The sequence below is a fragment of the Propithecus coquereli genome, unplaced genomic scaffold (genome assembly GCF_000956105.1).
Source record: "Propithecus coquereli isolate 6110/MARCELLA unplaced genomic scaffold, Pcoq_1.0 Scaffold483, whole genome shotgun sequence".
In the NCBI taxonomy this organism is placed as follows: domain Eukaryota; kingdom Metazoa; phylum Chordata; class Mammalia; order Primates; family Indriidae; genus Propithecus; species Propithecus coquereli.
The window spans coordinates 1,422,607-1,439,582 of NW_012150652.1; the positions used below are offsets into that span (position 1 = coordinate 1,422,607).

Consider the following 16,976-nt stretch of genomic DNA (forward strand, 5'->3'; position numbering starts at 1 on the left):
GGCTGGGGCTGGACCAGCTACTCAGCCTTATGCTGACTCTCTCGATATCACATTTCTCTAAGGAGCTTCAGCAAGGGTGGAATCACAATTTGATCCTAACTGAATTTTCTGATAAATCCTCAGGTCCCACCCAGGAATCGCTGTAGTTGATAAAAGGAGTAGTCCATATGCTTTACACACCAACAGCCAGGCAGTTTTGACACTTTGTGGAAAGTGTAGATGCGTGTCATGGATTCTCATCTGGGCAGAGAACTATCCACGCTCAGGGACGACTCTGGGATTGGACAGTGCTTTCTTCCACAAAAGACTCTGTACCTCTCCAAGCTTGTAAACAAGTTGCAGTAAACACAAAATGAGGAGGCTGCCTGGTAACACAATTGCCAGGCTAAATGTATGATGCCCAGTTAAATCTGCATTTCAGATAAACGACATAAAATATTTTTAATGGAAGTATGTCCCAAATATTGCATGGAAAATTCAAATTTAACTGGCATCCTGTATTTTTATTTGCTAAGTCTGGCAACTTTACTTGGTGGCCATGTCTGTGCTCAACACCCTCTTCAGGTCCCTGAACCTAAACAGGGTAAGACAGTATTATCTCACCTTCCTCGCTGTAGCGACTGGCCCTAGGAAAGGGCATGTGACTTCAGCTGAGCCAGTTAGCATCCTTACCTGTGATGTCTAACAGTGAAACAGGAAAAGTGAAGCTCTCTTTTCTTCTGGTGGCCCAAGGGGCGGGAGTGTGAGTCTGGCGCACTCTGTACCTGTGGTCCTCCCCTCAGGGATAAAGCCTCTCTGAGTCCATTCGGGCTGCTATAACAAAATGCCAGGGGCTAACTAGCTTTTAAACAACAGAAATTGATTTCTCACAGTTGTGGAGGCTGGGAAGTCCAAGATCAAGCCAGTGGTAGATGCGGTGATGGTGAGGGCCTGCTCTCGGGTTCCTAGGTGGCGTCTTCTCGCCGTGTCCTCACATGGTGGAAGGAACTAGCTAGCTCTCTGGGTCCTCTTTTATAAGAATACTAACCCCGCTCGTGAGCTGATCACCGCCCAAGGGCCCCACCCCCTCATACCATCACTTTGGGGTTAGGATTTCAACACAGGAATTTCTGGAGGACAAACGTTCAGACCACAGCAAAGCTTACTGACAGAGAATAAAGGAAGCTCCTTAGTGGCCAGCTACTCCTTCGCTTTCATGAGCAACATTCACAGCCTTCAAAAAAATTCCCCTTTTCTACTTAAATCTAGTTAAGCTGAACCCTGAGGGTCCTACGCAGATACATAGCTACTCATCCCAAACTTCCGAGTTGGGCATGACGGACTATAGAAAAAGGAATTTGCCCAGTAACACTGACCATGGGTGTTTACAATCAGATGCCCAAGCCCCAACATATCCCTGATGGAACATCTGGCTTTGGGCAGCCCTGTGCCTGATAGTGGGGAGGGGGTTACCGTCGCTCTACCAAACAGAGCACAGACCCCCCCCTCCAATGTATACCTGCCTCAAGTCAGCCCCTCCACAGTCAGGGCCGATCAGAGCATAGAGGAGGGAGCCTTCTCATCAGGCCATTTCAGAGCCGTGGTCAAAAATATCTTCTGTCTAAAAATATCTCTCCTCCTAACTGGCACCAAGCCTAAGATTTCGACCCTTAGAGTTTATGTGTTTGGCTTAAATCATTAATCCTCCCTATAATCGCACATCCATTAATAGTAGAATATGTGACGTTGTGGGAAGGGCTTTGGATGAATTAATAATTAATAATTGATATCAAATTCCAACTGATTTTTTTTTCATTCCATTGAAGTGGCTGGTAGTTTGGAAAGCAGAATTTTGGGTGAGTTGGATGAGAGTCTGGAACCCTCTGACATGATGGGAAAACAGTCATGCAGGTGGCACTGCGGAGTTTGGAGGTGGGCAGTGGGTCTCTCTGATCACTGGTCACCTTGGGCAGGCAGAGTGGACACAAGGCAGGTACTGGGTGAAGTGGAGCCATGCTCCCCATTTCATCATTTCGCTTGGGCCCAAGTCTGGTTCTGGCATTTTTTCCTCATCTTTCCACCCTGGGTTGAACATCTCTTTTCCATATTGCATCTTCCCAGCTGCTTTGGGCATGCTGCCTGTATAGGCAAAGACCCAGTGCCTAGACCTGGAGGAAGGTGTTTGGGATCTTTCACCTCCTCCACCTTCACGGAAATAGACTAGAGGAGCTTGTTCCTTCCCTTTGTGTTCTCTTTCACTAATGGCTGTCTGCCCAGCCTCGTGCAATACCTGTGGTTCTCAAACTTGAGCATTCATCAGAATCACCTGCAGGGCTCCTTAATACGTAGAGACCTGGGCCCCGCCCCTGAGTGTCTGGTTTGTAGGTCTGGGGTGGGGCCCAATAATTTGCATTTCTAACAGGTTCTCAGGTAATGCTGATTCTGCTGGTCTGGGAATCACAGCCTGAAGCCACTGGCCTAGACTGTGAGCTCTTTGAGGGCAGGAGCAGTGTCTTCCACATCATTGTACTCCCAGAGCCCAGCTCAGCCCTCAGCAGAGTCGAAGGTTTGGAAATGCTGGTTAACTGAGCTCTCCCACGCTACATGAGCCTTTGCCCTGTTGCGGTATCCAGGCGAATCATGCAAGCACTCTGAATTTGCAGATATTAGATTCAAAGCAGAAAATACTATTGCTATCCTATGTGTTTTTTATACAGAGATGTCTCCAGAATATATACACAGGAAGGGACTAGGGATGCCATCAATCTGGGTGGAAAGGGGGAGGTTGGGGGCTTGTCTTGAAGCTCCATTTGCATAGGAAACACTGTTTTTATGAAGAAAACGTGTGGCAGCTTTAGAGAAAGTTGGTGGAAATAACTTAGCATTTCCCTACTCACCTCCCTTTCCCACCACAATTGCCCTTCCCAACCACTTCTTAGGGTTGGCACTGATTTCACACGTGTATAAAATACATGTGCCAGGTCAGTAGACTTGAGTTTCCTCTTTAAAGCGTCGCTCCAAAAGCACAGCTTTGAGCGTCAGTGCAGGATGGTGGAAGCAGATGAGATCAGGGACTGTGCCTTCAGGAGAGACACCTTCTGCCCAGGTGTCTAACCCTTCTGGGTCCTGCGACCCCATCTGTAAGATGAGTCTGGAGGATTTGATCTCTAAGTATTTTCCTATATTTCTTATTTTCTGTGATTCTAAGTCACAGATTAGAATCTCCAATTGTAAAATGGGCTGTGTGCTTATAACCTCGCTGTTTGGGATTCGCAAGAGATTTTTCTCCAGACAGACCATATTGCTTCTGGCCAGTCCACACAGTAACTGCTCTTTGTTGGGTTCCTAACTCTGTGTCAAGCACGGAGCTAAGTGCTTTGCATGCTTTATTTCATTTAATGTGGCAGCCCCCCTGGAGGTAGGGAGTTTTAAGATTCCGATTTTACAGATGAAGAAACTGAGGGTCTAAGAGGAAAAGAAAGAGAAGAGAAAACTTTCCCAGAGCCTCACAGCTGCTGACGGCCAGGGCTGGGACCTGGATCTGAAGCCAGGTCTGTCTGATGATCCCAAAGCTACTCTGACCATCGTATCCTACCGTTCCCACAAAAGTCTATTTTACTCACAATGCACCTGAAATGTAGAGTCCATTCTTTAGCTAAAAGTACACTTTCTTTTTCTAGCACTTTTACTGTAAGAGACAGAAAGCATTATAGGCAAATGTTCTGAGCCAGAGTCCCCAAGTTCCAAGCCCAGCTCTGCCACTACTGACAGAATGACCTTGGGCAAGGTACTTAATCTCTCTCTTATAGTTTCTTCAGCTATAAAATGGGTATAATGAAAGTATCTGCCTCTAGAGCTATTAAGTTATTCATATATTAAGTCGAACCATGTGACATTGGTGGTTTTCTACCATATTTGATCTACGAAAATGGCAATTTCATTTAAATATATCACTTTAAATATTTAAAGTGCTTAGAACAGTGTCTGGTACACAATAAGCACTACTATGTGTTGGCTATTATGCTTACTGAGAACTGCACTGAGGGTTCGCAGTCTCTGGGGGTGTACAATGATTGCTGGTGGATTTGTTAAGTACGACCTGGGCTGCCCAGGATCACATCTGGGGTGGTCTGGTCCAGGAGACCCCCCAGGGCTGGAAGGAAGGCAGGTGGGGTCGGGAGGAGAATAGAAGCTCTCAGGTTCTAACAGATTTGAGACTGCCTTGGTAGTGTGCTGGCAAGAGGCAGGAAAGCCCGCAGCGGGCAGGACTGACCCCATGGACGCAGCCACCCCGAAGCAGTTTTTAATCCTCAGTCTCTGAAGAGGCACAGGAAAATCCCTTAAGGCAGAGGGGGTGGGGAGTCAGGTCTTCTGGTTTGCTTGTGGTTTGCTTTTTTTACAGCTAGAAATAATGAGAAAAGACAGGCAAGGGAGAGCCTCCCTTCCAGCCTGTTCCTCTACTGCTGGTATTTTTCCTTCTAGACCACGGCGTGAGAGGGTTGGGAAAGTACAGAAATAATGGTGGGTCTCTAGGAACAGAAAGACCAGTGTCAAAGGTTAGATGCGACCTGTCAGGGGGTAATGTCCACCCGGGTGTGGTGGTGATACCACTGGTAGTACCCAGCATGACTTTGTGCAGTGTGGACAAACTTCTGTATTGCAATAGTTACGTGTTATTTTAATGTGTCACAAAACCTTATAACTAGTACATCAAGCTTTTCATTTCACAGATATTATTTTGGAATGAGGCCAAATTGATGTAAGTTTTTTAAAAGGAGATTGATTTTTTTCCTTTTTTTTTTTTTCCATAATACTCTTTCTTATGTGTATTAAGACTCATACCGAGTTCTGGGTTGCCTGTAAGTCTTTGTCTATAAGTTAAACAAAAACAAACACAAGTGCTAAAAAGGAGATTGATTTTATTTATTTATTTTAATTTTTTATTTTTTGAGAGAGTAGGTAGAGTGCAGGTAGGTAGAGTGCAGTGGCATCATCGTAGCTCACAGCAACCTCAAACTCCTGGGCTCAACCGATCCTCCTGCCTCAGCCTCCCGAGTAGCTGGGACTGCAGGCGTGCACCACCGTGCCCGGCTAATTTTTTGTATTTTTAGTAGAGCCGGAGTCTGGCTCTTGCTCAGGCTGCTCTTGAACGCCTAAGCTCAAGCAATCCTCCCACCTTGGCCTCCCAGAGTGCTAGGATTACAGGTGTGAGCCACCACACCCAGCAGGAGATTGATTTTAAAATGTAGATAGGAAATAATAGTGTAAGTGGAGTTCAGATTTAGTAAAACCCATGAACATAGTCAACAATTAAAGAAACGCTGGAGGCTGGTTAAGACTGTGTCTTCCTGAGTCTGGCACTTAGTAGTTGGGTGAGAGTGGGCAAGTTATTTAATCTCTCTGAGCCTCAGTTTTCTCATATGTAAAATGGAAATAATTGCTACCTCCAAATTTGTTTCGATGATGAAATGAGAAATGCCTTAAAAGCAGTTGGTAATTGAGAGCCTGGCACAACATAAAAATTTCGTAGGAGTTGTTTATGAATACTGCCATTATTATTCTTAGCATGGCACACTGTAAGAGCTCAATAAATTATATTTTTTTAAACACGACTTTTCAAGCCATTCTTTCATCCAAAAAACATTTCTTAAACACCACTATGTTCTAAAGGTTATGCTGGTTGCTGGGGAGGGAAGGAGACTCAAAAGAGGACAGGGAACACTTACTGTCACCTCTCCCAGTGCTCATGGCTCAAACTTGTGAGGAGGGAAGATCAGTAACTAAGTAATTAACATGTAAAGCCATAAAGACTGTAAGAAGTGTTGGTATAAAATATCCTGGGAGGAGGAAATCAGCCTAGAAGAACCGTGTTAGCCACAGTGGTGTAGCGCCTGCTCTGTCCAAGAGGAACAGGCTATTGGGCATGCGAAATGCGTTCAATGCCACTGAAGAACTGAATTTATTTACATTTAAAAACTGAGATATTATAAAATATTTTTGTGCCGCACAGTTTTATAGTTTGGGCGGGACCACATTTCACTTTAACAGTTGAAAATTTAGCATCTGGAAATTTAGCGTATCTGAGATATGCTGTAAGTGTAAAACGAAGTCAGATTTCAGAGACTTTGTGCACAAAAAAAAGTAATACATCTCATTAATGATTTTTATGTTGATTACATGTTGAACTGATAATATTTTGGATATATTGAGTTAAAAACATGTTATTAAATTTGTTTTTACTTATTCGATGTGGTTATTGGAAAATTTCATGAGCAGCCGGTGTTATGTTTCCACTGGGCAGACTGGTCCAGAGTGGAATGCTTGACGTTCAGGGTAGAGATCTCCACAAAACGTGGACATTTCAGAGAGAGACCCAACTTTGGTTGCCTTGGACAAGTCTTTCTGACAGATGGAAAGCAAAGCTTAGAAGATCTAAGGGCACTAGTTCAAGGGCTGTTTCTGGGGCTGCAGGGGAACTGAGGTGCTTCTGAGGTTTAGTCCTAACAACAGCTTCTTGGCACAGTTGCCAGATTTAGCAAATTTAGAAAATAAAATCTGGCAACCCCAGACTCAGGTATGCTGTATAACTAGGTACAACAAGCCCTGGTCTCTTCATCTGTAAAAGAGGGATTAATCCCTACCTCAGGGATGGCTTGTAAAGTTCAAGTGAAATCAAAGGAGACTAGTAGGAGACACATTGAGAAAGTTTAGCCTAAAAGAGCTAAGCAATGAAAACAAGTCGGGAACTGTACAAACGTGATCATCTTTCCTCATCTCTGAACAGGTGGGTTAGGGTGATCACTCCCAGGCTGGTACTCAAGGAGACACCACCTCCACCTGGAGATGAACTGGGCTATGCCTGGCTTGGGGTCTTCTGTAGGGTTGGGATGGGGGATGGGAAATAAGCCGCAGGAGAGGGAGGTTGAGTTTGACCAGGTCAAATGTCTTTCCACCATCATTGCAATGCTTTACATAAGCCAAAAACGCCACCGCAGTCTGCAGTGCCGCTGTCTGTTGAGAGAAATTGTGTGCCTTTAGCACCAAAGAAATGTGTGCGACTTGAATGTCACATAAAACCCTTGAAATTAGGTCTATTAAGTAAATTGTCACGAACTCAAAATAAGTCTAATTGTGTCATTTATCTAATTGCGGCTGAAAATGTAGTTCTTTTTTATAGGTACAAGTAGTTTAAATTCCAAAAAGAAATGATCCTTTTTCCCCTCCCTAGATTAGTTTTCTCCTCATAAAAAGTTGACCATGTTGGCCAGGCGCAGTGGCTCACACCCGTAATCCTAGCATTCTGGGAGGCCGAGGTGGGAGGATCGCTTGAGGTCAGGAGTTCGAGACCAGCCTGAGCAAGAGTGAGACCTCGTTTCTACTAAAAATAGAAAAGATTATCCAGTGTCATGATGTTCACCTGTAGTCCCAGCCACTTGGGAGGCTGAGGCAGGAGGATTGCCTGAGCCCAAGGGTTTGAGATTGCAGTGAGCTATGATGATGCCACTGCACTCTAGCCAGGGTGGCAGAACGAGACTCTGTCTCCAAAAGCAAAAAAGAAGTTGACCATGTTGATATTAAGGATGTGAGAGATAGAGTGGCATTACCCCACTTCCCAGGTTCTCATTCCCTGCTGCCAATCAGGCCCTGGGAGAGAGAACTCATTTTTTTTTTTTTAACATGATGTTCCTTTCCACCAGAATCAGGTTTTAAATGTTTCAGGTTAGCCATGTGAAATCTACTTAACTAAAAACCATTTAGGAGAAAGATCAAGCCCAATTTGCTAATACAGGATTTTTTATTTCTGAGTTAAAAAAAATCCTTGAGCTAACCGTGTCAAAAATTAAAAATTGAAGAGGACACTGGCCGCCTCCCCGTGTGCCTAATTTGGCTTCGCTGAACAAATGACCAAATTGAGATGAGAATTACATACAGGATTTGCTCAACATCCTTATTTCTTCAACTCATTTCTCACTCCCGAAAAAGTACCACGTTCACATGCAGGAGGAAACACGCCTATATCGACCACAGCGTCGTCTGACCAGGCAGAAATAGAAAAATGGGGATTTTAGATTCTAGTTATGAATGAACTTCTGCAGTAGAAGTAATTTGTCATAGAAACTCAATTTAATGAATTTAGGATCAAAAAGGACCATAGGGCCCTATTATTGACGAATTTTATTAACAGGTTATTTTTGCTCATGCCCTACCTTGCAAATAGTAGTAATAAAAATCTTAAGCAGGAGAGAGGAGGAGGCTTCTCTGGAGTCCCCTCATCGTCTCGTTCATAAGGCATGGCATCACACATAGCATCAGGATTCTCTGTCTCTGAGGAGATGGAAGAGGACTACATAGCACTAGACAGAGTCAAGAGACTAAGGTTCAAATCCTGGCTCAGCAAGTCATTGGCTGTCATGACCTTTGGGAAGTCATTTCTCCTGAGTAGGGCCCAGGGTCACCATCTATTTACACAGCAAAGGTCTGGACCAGATGACCTTTGAGACGCATCTTAATAGTTGCTCTACCATTCTAATGCAATGCAGAAAAGGAAACCACAGCGGTCTCTCTAAAAGGGGGTTCAGGCAAATGGGAGAAGAATCCTGTCTTCCCTGATGGTTGGAGCAGAGCTGAGGGTTGTCCTGCTGCGAGATGGGTAGTGAGGTATTCGAGAGCTCAGGCCTTAGGTGTCTCACAGCTCAGGTTCAAATCCCACCTCCACCACTTACCACCTATAAGTTACTTCAGCTCTCTGAGCCTCCATTTCTTCATCTACAAAATGGGAAAGCAATATATACACCTCATGAAATTGGTAACAACTGCTTAGCACAGAGACTGGCTCATGCTAAGCGCTCAATAAGAATTGGCCACAATCGCCATTGTTGTAATGTCAAAACAACCCAAGGCCCAGCAGGAAGTGAGACGTTTCTGGAACACCTCCCATGTGCCTGATCCCCCAGATCCTCACCTCCTTTGTGCCCACGACAGCCTATCAGGTCGGGGCTATGGTTTGGATATGGTTTGCTTGGCCCCGCTAAGTCTCATGTTGAAATATGATCCCCAGTGTTAGAGGTGGGGCCTGGTAGGAGGGGGTTGGGCCGTGGGGGCGGATCCCTCACAAATGGCTTGGCGCCATTCTTCCGGGAGCGAATGAGCTCTCACTCTTGGTTCCCGCAAGAACTGGCTGTTGAAAAGAGCCTGGCACCTCCTCCTCTGTCTTGCTTCCTCTCTTGCCATGTGATATGCACACTTGGCTCCCCTGCGCCTTTCACCATGAGTGGAAGCTTCTTGAGTCCCTCGCCAGAAGCAGATGCTGGCGCCATGCTTCTTGTGCAGCCTGCAGAACCCTGAGCCAAATAACCTCTTTTCTTTATAAATTACCCAGCCTCGGGTATTCCTTTATAGCAACACAAACAGACTAAGACAGTCAGTTTGATCGTCCCTTTCCCTATAGAGTTACATTCATAATTACAGGGCAAGAAAATGTGGCTAAGAGCACATGCTTGGCTCTAAAACCAGCTGCCCCACCTCTCAGCCCCGCCAACACCTCTGTGCCTTTGCCTTCCTCTATAAAATGGGAATAGTAATAGTACTCACCTTTAAGTTTACTGTAAGAGTAAATGAGGTAATGTGTATAAAGGGCTTAGAATAGTACTTGACACTGAGTCAGTACTTTTCCAAAATGTTAGTTTTTATTATAGCTAAGTGAAGCTCAGAGAGGTAAATATGTTTGCCCAAGGTCATCTGCTTGTGAGTTGTAGTGCAGGAATTTGAACCCTATGGGCATGAACCTGGCATATCCCAGGGACCCAGGAAGGGAGGTAGTTCCTTTTTCTCTTGATTCCTAAGGCCCCTCCTGGCTTTTCTGCCCAGGTTCAGGCTGCCTGGATGTGGGCTCCGGAGTTCAGAAAAGAGGGTTCATCTGGCTCAGTGTGTTGGGGGGTGCTGGGGACTCAAGAAGAGAAATGAGCCCTTCCCCTCCCCACCCCTTGCTGCGGCTGAGGGAGGCAATATGCCCTCAGAACGGAGCATCGCGGATGCCCTAATTGGCACATTCCTGACCCCCTAGCCACCCCTTCTTGCAGGAGGCTATTTTTCATGGGAGAGTTCTCCCTCTCTGTTCCAGCACACACTGCACATCTCCCGATCGATATGACGTCTTATCCTCTAAAACATTCATAATGTCTGCTTCCTAGGGTTCCGGCGGCCCCGTGCCGCGTGCAGCCCACGTCGTCTTCCCTTTGTAGTCGGTGGTCTTGCGGATCTGCCCCCTCTTTATCAGGGCTGCTGGTTGCTGTTCTTTAAAGAAACACGAATATTCTTCGGGTCGTCAACACCGAATGACAAGCTCAGGGGGGAGAAAGATGCATTTAGGTGTATATGTGTGTTTTGTTATCAAAAAAGCTCTTAAAATCCAAGACCATGATTTATTTGGTGAATAAAACCTACCGATATTATCTTTCTCTAAAGGTATTTTGATCACATGGGCCCTTTCTTGGAGAAAGAAAGGCTTTTATTTCTTTCCCAGGAAAAACATTGCAGCAGGAACGGGGCTGTCTGGGGTGGGAAATGACACCCCGGGCGGCTAATGGCGCGTGTTTATCTGCATGAGGATGAGCCAGCTCCGTGGACAATGGGAGACCTGACCGGCGTTGCAGATCGGGCACATTCCTGGACACTCGGCACAAGGAAAAGAACGTGACTGTGGGCGCGTGTGTCTGTCTTCAGTATTGATCTGCCCGGTGATGCTGAGAGCACAGGGGTGTGGTTAGAGGTCACCTCAGCACACCAGACACCGCACACTCACAGTGTCAACAGCAGCCCCCTGCCGTGCTCCTGCAGCAGCGGGGTTCAAGGGGACAGGGGTAGGGATGACACCAGTCAGGGTCCCCCACACACCCTGAAGCTGCAAGGAGCCGCATTTGTTTCCTCCAAACACAGCAATTGATTAATATTGTGCCACCTCCCACTCGCTGTCCCATCCTGAGCCTGTCATGAGGATAGATTAATGCGCTGGTCCTTCCGTGCGGATTCTTCTTGTCTCAGGAATACACTGCTCCCTGGGCCCAGAGCTGCCTCATGCAACTGTCACCTTGTTCTCATGGCAGACATGCAGGAGGGGACAGAAAGCCTCCCTACTTTTGTGAGGGACTAGAATTAGGAAAGCAGAAGACAAAATCCCTGCCGAGGACCATTTTAGGACCATGGCTGGAAGAGGGGAGCACCTAGAGGGATGCGCGTGCGGGCAAATTCCATTCCAAGTGGTCCTGCCGGGCTTCTGGGATCCTCTCTACCTCCCTACCCCTCATCCTTCCTCTGCTCTGTAATTCCTGGGCTCTGAGCTTTGCCACCATTTGGAAGCTGCGAGCTGGAAGTTGGACAGAGGCTGGTAAGTTTTCAGAGCATTCTTGGGAGATAGATGCACAAATCCCATTACTGGTAAAAGGATTTGTGGGTGTAACTTCCATGCGGTGCTTTGAAAATTCATTCCATTCAGTGTATTGCAACACTGGGAAAAAAATAAGAGAAATCACTTCACCAAGGCAGTTAGAAAGGGATTTTGGGGGGGAATAACCCTTTAAGACTTAAATTTTTAAACTCCTTTTAAGTCTCAAGGCATTTCCAAGAGTGTGATCCCTCATGGTCCTGTTGGCATCTCTTCTCCTAGGCAGAAGGTAATTTTGGCACTGACAGCATCCCTAAAAAGGATATCGTGAATACTTTGCAATGGGCCCCTCCTCTTTGAGGAAGAAGCAGTGTGCTCAACTGCATGCCCAAAAGACAACAAGCAAACTGACCAAGGAAAACGTCGCCAAATATATTGATTGTTGGCCAACCTGGCTAGCAATTGAAGTTGCCAAGCAGATTTATTTTATATTGACAACGGTGGTTCTTTTAAGTTAAATAACAAACTGGATGTTGACTAAGGGCATATTCATAGAGACTAATGACTGCTCACAAAGGGAAGTGGCTATTCCTGACAATATTTAGTAAGTAATTCCGTAGCCTACCTGCCCTGTTCGGTCTTGGCTGAGTAGTGGTTCACTCAGAAAACTTGAAGGGCTGACATTCTTCAGTGAGGACTCTGAGTGAGTTCTTAGCAGGACAGCATGGGAGTTCCGAGCGCTGACTCTGACCCGTGTCTGGGTCCAAATCCCAGATTTCCCATTTACTGGCTGTGTGGTCTTGGGAAAGTCACTTAACCTCTGTAAGCCTAATTTCTTTATCTATAAAATGTGGATTATATTACCACTGCGTGGGGTAAGAATGGGGGAAAAATAAGCTTTCATTTCTTCAAAACCCTCCAGTGTCATCCCATCTCATCCCAACAAAAGGCAAAGGTCCCCCAAAGGTGTCTACTCCCACCACCCTGCCCACCCTCCATCCACCATGCTCCTTTCCTGCTAACTCCACTCCAAATTGGAGCACTCTTCCCCAGATGTCAGCAGGAACTGCTTTCTTGTTTCCTTTAGGTCTTTGCTCAAATGGTACCTATTGCAGATGCCATCCTTGACCAGTCTACGTTAGATAAAAAAAAAAAAAATTACTTTCAATTCTCCACCGCCTATTACTGCTTTTCACTTACATGTTTCATCTCCCACTGGAATCTAAGTTCCATGACAGCAAAGACTTTTTATTAACTGCTTTGTTCCTGTTGCCTGGGACACACCTGACACACAGTGGGTGCTCAATAAATATTTGCTGAATGATAAACAATGAATAAATGCTGCCCTTAAAGTAATTAGCCCAATACACGGCACATTGTCAGAACAAATGTCACCAGCATCATTTAGGAGACTCATTTGCATGTGTTGATTTTCAGTGCTGATTGCAAAGGGGCCTTTATGGCTGCCTGTGCAAGTTCAGGGTTAGCAGTTGTGCACGTTAGCCCTGATTATTCCACTGTGGTTCTCTCCTCTCGGCAGTGGCACTTTTGGAATTGGCTGCATTTCCCACAGGAGCCCTAGCATTGTTGACTTAATTGGCTGGTGCAAAGGCAGGGAGACCCAGCCTTGAACCTTCCCATTGTCCTACTTGGTCTCTGAACGAACGTTGCCATCGTCTCCAAGGCCCTCATGAATCTGACGGCACTCTGAGCCCCAAGACCCAGCAGGCTTGGCTCCCTCCTCCCACTCCCTAAGCTCTGCTTGGCCCGAGGTCTTCCATTTTCAAAGGGAAAGCCCAATCTCCTCCTCGGGTTATGTATCGACAAGCCTGATCTTTAAAGATACCCCTGCTCCTGGGGGCCTGCTCAGCAAACACAGAGCATCCGTGGCCTCCCTGTTTGCCCTCTTTGACAAGCAGGGGCTGAGCCGCTCGCCGGGAAGTATTGCTGACATATTGATTGACTCTCTTGTCAGGTTGGTCCTCTGCCAGCCCAGGAACATGGAAGGTTCTCAGTGGCACCCAGCAGGGCCTCACATACCCTAATTACTATTTCAGACAACCCCCATTCCAAGCTGCCACTTTCCTGGGCCTGGAATCTCCCTGTCGTGGTGGTTGCTGGAGAATTCTCAGTTGCCAGCAACCAACCCCACCCACTACCTTTCTCTTGCGTTGGCTCCCTCTGAGGACTTCTTTTGGGGCCCATCTGGCACAAAAACGCAGCAACTTCAATAAGAAAACATCACACCCTAATAGGCCAGGTAGGTCTGTTTATTATTCTTACTGAAATCCTGAAACCAGGATCTGTGTGTGGTCTAGTCATCCCACCTTGGTTCCTTGTCAGCACTTGATGAAAGTTTTCTCCAATTAGCCAGAGGGATACGTTCAGAGTTTGCTGCCTGTCGCGTTCTCAGTGACTGGTTTCCCAGCTGCCACCTGGATTCCAGGAGCTTCCACTTGAGCCCTTCTCCGTCCCATCCTTGCTGACCCATGGAGCCCCCATGTTCATCCGAGGGTCTCTCTGGAGGGGAGCCTGTCAAATCATGATGAATTGTACACTGTGGCTGTCCGTGGTGGGGGAGCAATGTTAGAGGGAGGGCCTCCCAAACTCATTTCACTTTTGATCCTAAGACGGTCTGAACCAGGCCTTTTGGGGTGACCTGCTGGAGCATTCGGAGAGGGGGGCGGGCAGGGAGGGAACCATCCCAGGGCATCCAAAATCTCTCGATGGGTCCGGCTTTTCCTGAAATCTTAAGATGAAGCAGCAATAACTGGCTACCCTGAGGTTTCTCAGCTTCTAAGTGGGCTCTGAGAGTAGATTAAAATTGGAAGTATGATGACATAATGTTTAAAGAGCTATTTTTTGTTGTTCACGGAAACAAATATAGTGGCCCAAAATATATGCTAATTCTTTCTGGCTGGATTTCAGAAAGGATCCTAACCCAGTAAAACTTAAAGGAATGCACAGATCTGTTGTATAAAAATGGCATTTCCTACTTTCCTTATAAATAAATGTATCAGCCAAGGTCAAGGTCGGTGGGGGTGGGGAGACTCTATTGTCCATAGACTTGGTAACCGGATCACGATGAAATATGAAGCAGATAACTACCTCCCACTGTAATTCCCTTCTGATTCTGAAATCCCTGTGGTCAAACTTCACAGTCAATGGTTTCCTCATCTGTGAAATGGGGATTATGGTAGTACCTACCTGTGAGTCTTAAGATAAGGCTTTTTTTGGTTTGTTTTTTGGAGACGAGGTCTTGCTCTGTTGCCTGGGCTAGAGTGCAGTGGCGTCGTAATAGTTCACTGCAACCTCACACTCCTGGGCTCATGTGATCCTCCATCCTTGGCCTCCGAAAGTGCTGGGATTACAGGCATGAGCCCCACCGCGCCTGGCCCAAGATAAGACTCTTGAGGTATCTGTAGAATGTCTGCTGTGATACCTGGCTATAGAAGAGGTTCAATGATTGGCGGATATACTGATAACCAAAATAGCCTTCCCTTTGCAGACGAGTCCATATTGCTACCAGCACTGCTTCATTCCACCCTTGACACCTCTGTGCTGTGTCCTCTTTTGTCTATAAGTGCATAATGTCCTTCAATCCAGCCCCCTGAATCTGCCCGCAGGTATCATTATCTATTCTAATAAACATCGAGGGAGTGCCTTTTATATTCAAGACTCTCGTCTGACCTTCTGGGGGTTGCAAATGTGTAACCTTTCTCTGGCCCTTAAGGAGACATTATTCTACCTGTAAAGGGAGAGGTTGACTGAGAGACCGATTTCTCAGTCCAAGCCATAGAGCAAATCAGTAGCAGAATAAGAAATAGGGTTCTCATTAGTCAGGAAGCTCATTTACTTCCCGGGTCCCCTGGGTCTCTATCCTAAGGACACTGTAGTCCCTCCCTGCAGGCCAGAGATACAGTCTCATCTTCTTACTCAAGTAAGAGAGAAGGAATAGCTGATCAAGGAAAAAAAGAAAGAAGTTCCAATAAAAAACCTATTTCAGACACCCCCAGAAAACAAGAGAAGGTGGTTATACCCCCGATATAATTCTCACTTATTTACTTAACGTTCAATTCAACAACAGAAAATATGCCCAAACTTGAGTTTCGTTTTTGTCGCATTGCTCCTGCTGGGAGGACAGGTCTCACGCTCAGCAGATCTGGCTTTTCCCCTTCTCCCATCTCCATCTCGCTTTCTTATTTTGCTTTTCACTTCTGGGAGGAGTCTGAGAAGTTACTGGTATGCCCTGACCCTCACTCTTTTCACCTCATCTGTAGCTTTCTTATTTTCACAATACATTTTTTTTTAATAAAGAGATGCCACGGAACCCAAAACAAAAAAGGGAGTGTCAGGTGGGAAGGCATCCTTGAAAAGGGAACGCAGACGCACCAACATCCTCTTGCTGTTCAGTGACGTCGGGGTATTGTTTCCCTGCTGCTCTCCCAGAGCTGACGGCTGCAGTATGTTCTGCACCTTGGAATGACAAGACGGAGCACTGTAAGAGCAGAGCAGTTTTGACAAGAGTTTTCATATGGATGGGGCATTGGGGAGGTTGTCATCTTTGCCTGACAGGACCCTCCACTTCCTACCAAAGACGTAGAAATCAAAGGTTTGCTAGGCGTGGGCCTCAGCTGCACCTGCGGTAGCTGTCGGCGTCTGTCTTAAAACACAGAGAGACCCTCCTCGGAAGAACTGCGTCTCCAGTGCAGCGGTAGCTGGCTCGAGGCAAGCCCCGCTAACCTAATAGTATCACTTTTTTTAAAAGAAATCATTTAAAAATAGCTAATTCCTTGGCTCTCTTCACCTGGTAATTACAAATCAGAAGCTATCCTTATCTTGAAGCCGCCACGATTAGTTCTCATTTCCTGACCTCTGTACAGTGAAAATATGTCATTATTTGAGGCAATGGAATCTGGTCTCTTCCAGTAAGTGACCTAAATATAACAGATAAACTACAGGAGAAAATTAGGTGTTACCCTGACAGAAAGTGTACAGCAAATGTCACTTATTCTTATTAGCGTTTATCATCTTGGGAAGTCGCAACCGTGGGCCCCGTCCGTCAGAGCGAGGTAGAGCAGGGAGCCCTGGCTCTAAGATGGAGTAGAGTGTACGTGAAAAGCACAAACACACACGGGGCCACCCCGCCACCTTCATCTGCAGCCATCCGTCTGAGCCGCACTGTTTGAAGATGGGTTTTTAACCCTAATAGAACGCAGCCTGACTTTAAGTGGTGGTAAGCATGCAGAATTAATTGCTGTGTGAACAATTTCCTAAGCATTGTTAATTGTGTTTCCTGTGGTTAATTGTTTCTCCCATCCCCGCGTCAAACTCCAAACCTTTCCCTGTCAACAGCCCTTTCTTTCCTGTGGTGATGGAAACGCAGCAACAGCATCAACCTGTGTCCAGTTGAGATGCCAGACATGGTGCGGGGATTGTTTGGACAGGAAACATGCAGGGGGAATGAATTTCTTATTTATTCGCAAATGAAGCATTTCTGACATAAGGGCTTTGAAAGGATACAGGTGTTGGGGTTTGCCTTGCATTGCACCTAGTAAAGACGAGAGCCATCAGGACTAAGTATGTGTTGAGTTCGCTAATCCCGTTGTGGGCAGTT

General features: G+C 46.2%; 1 protein-coding gene across 4 annotated transcripts in view; it reads left to right on the top strand.

Moving 5' to 3' along the window:
* Nucleotides 1–16,976, top strand: part of TENM2 (teneurin transmembrane protein 2) — an 888,605-nt gene that overhangs the window by 683,191 nt on the left and 188,438 nt on the right. The gene's annotated exons all lie outside the window — the stretch shown is intronic.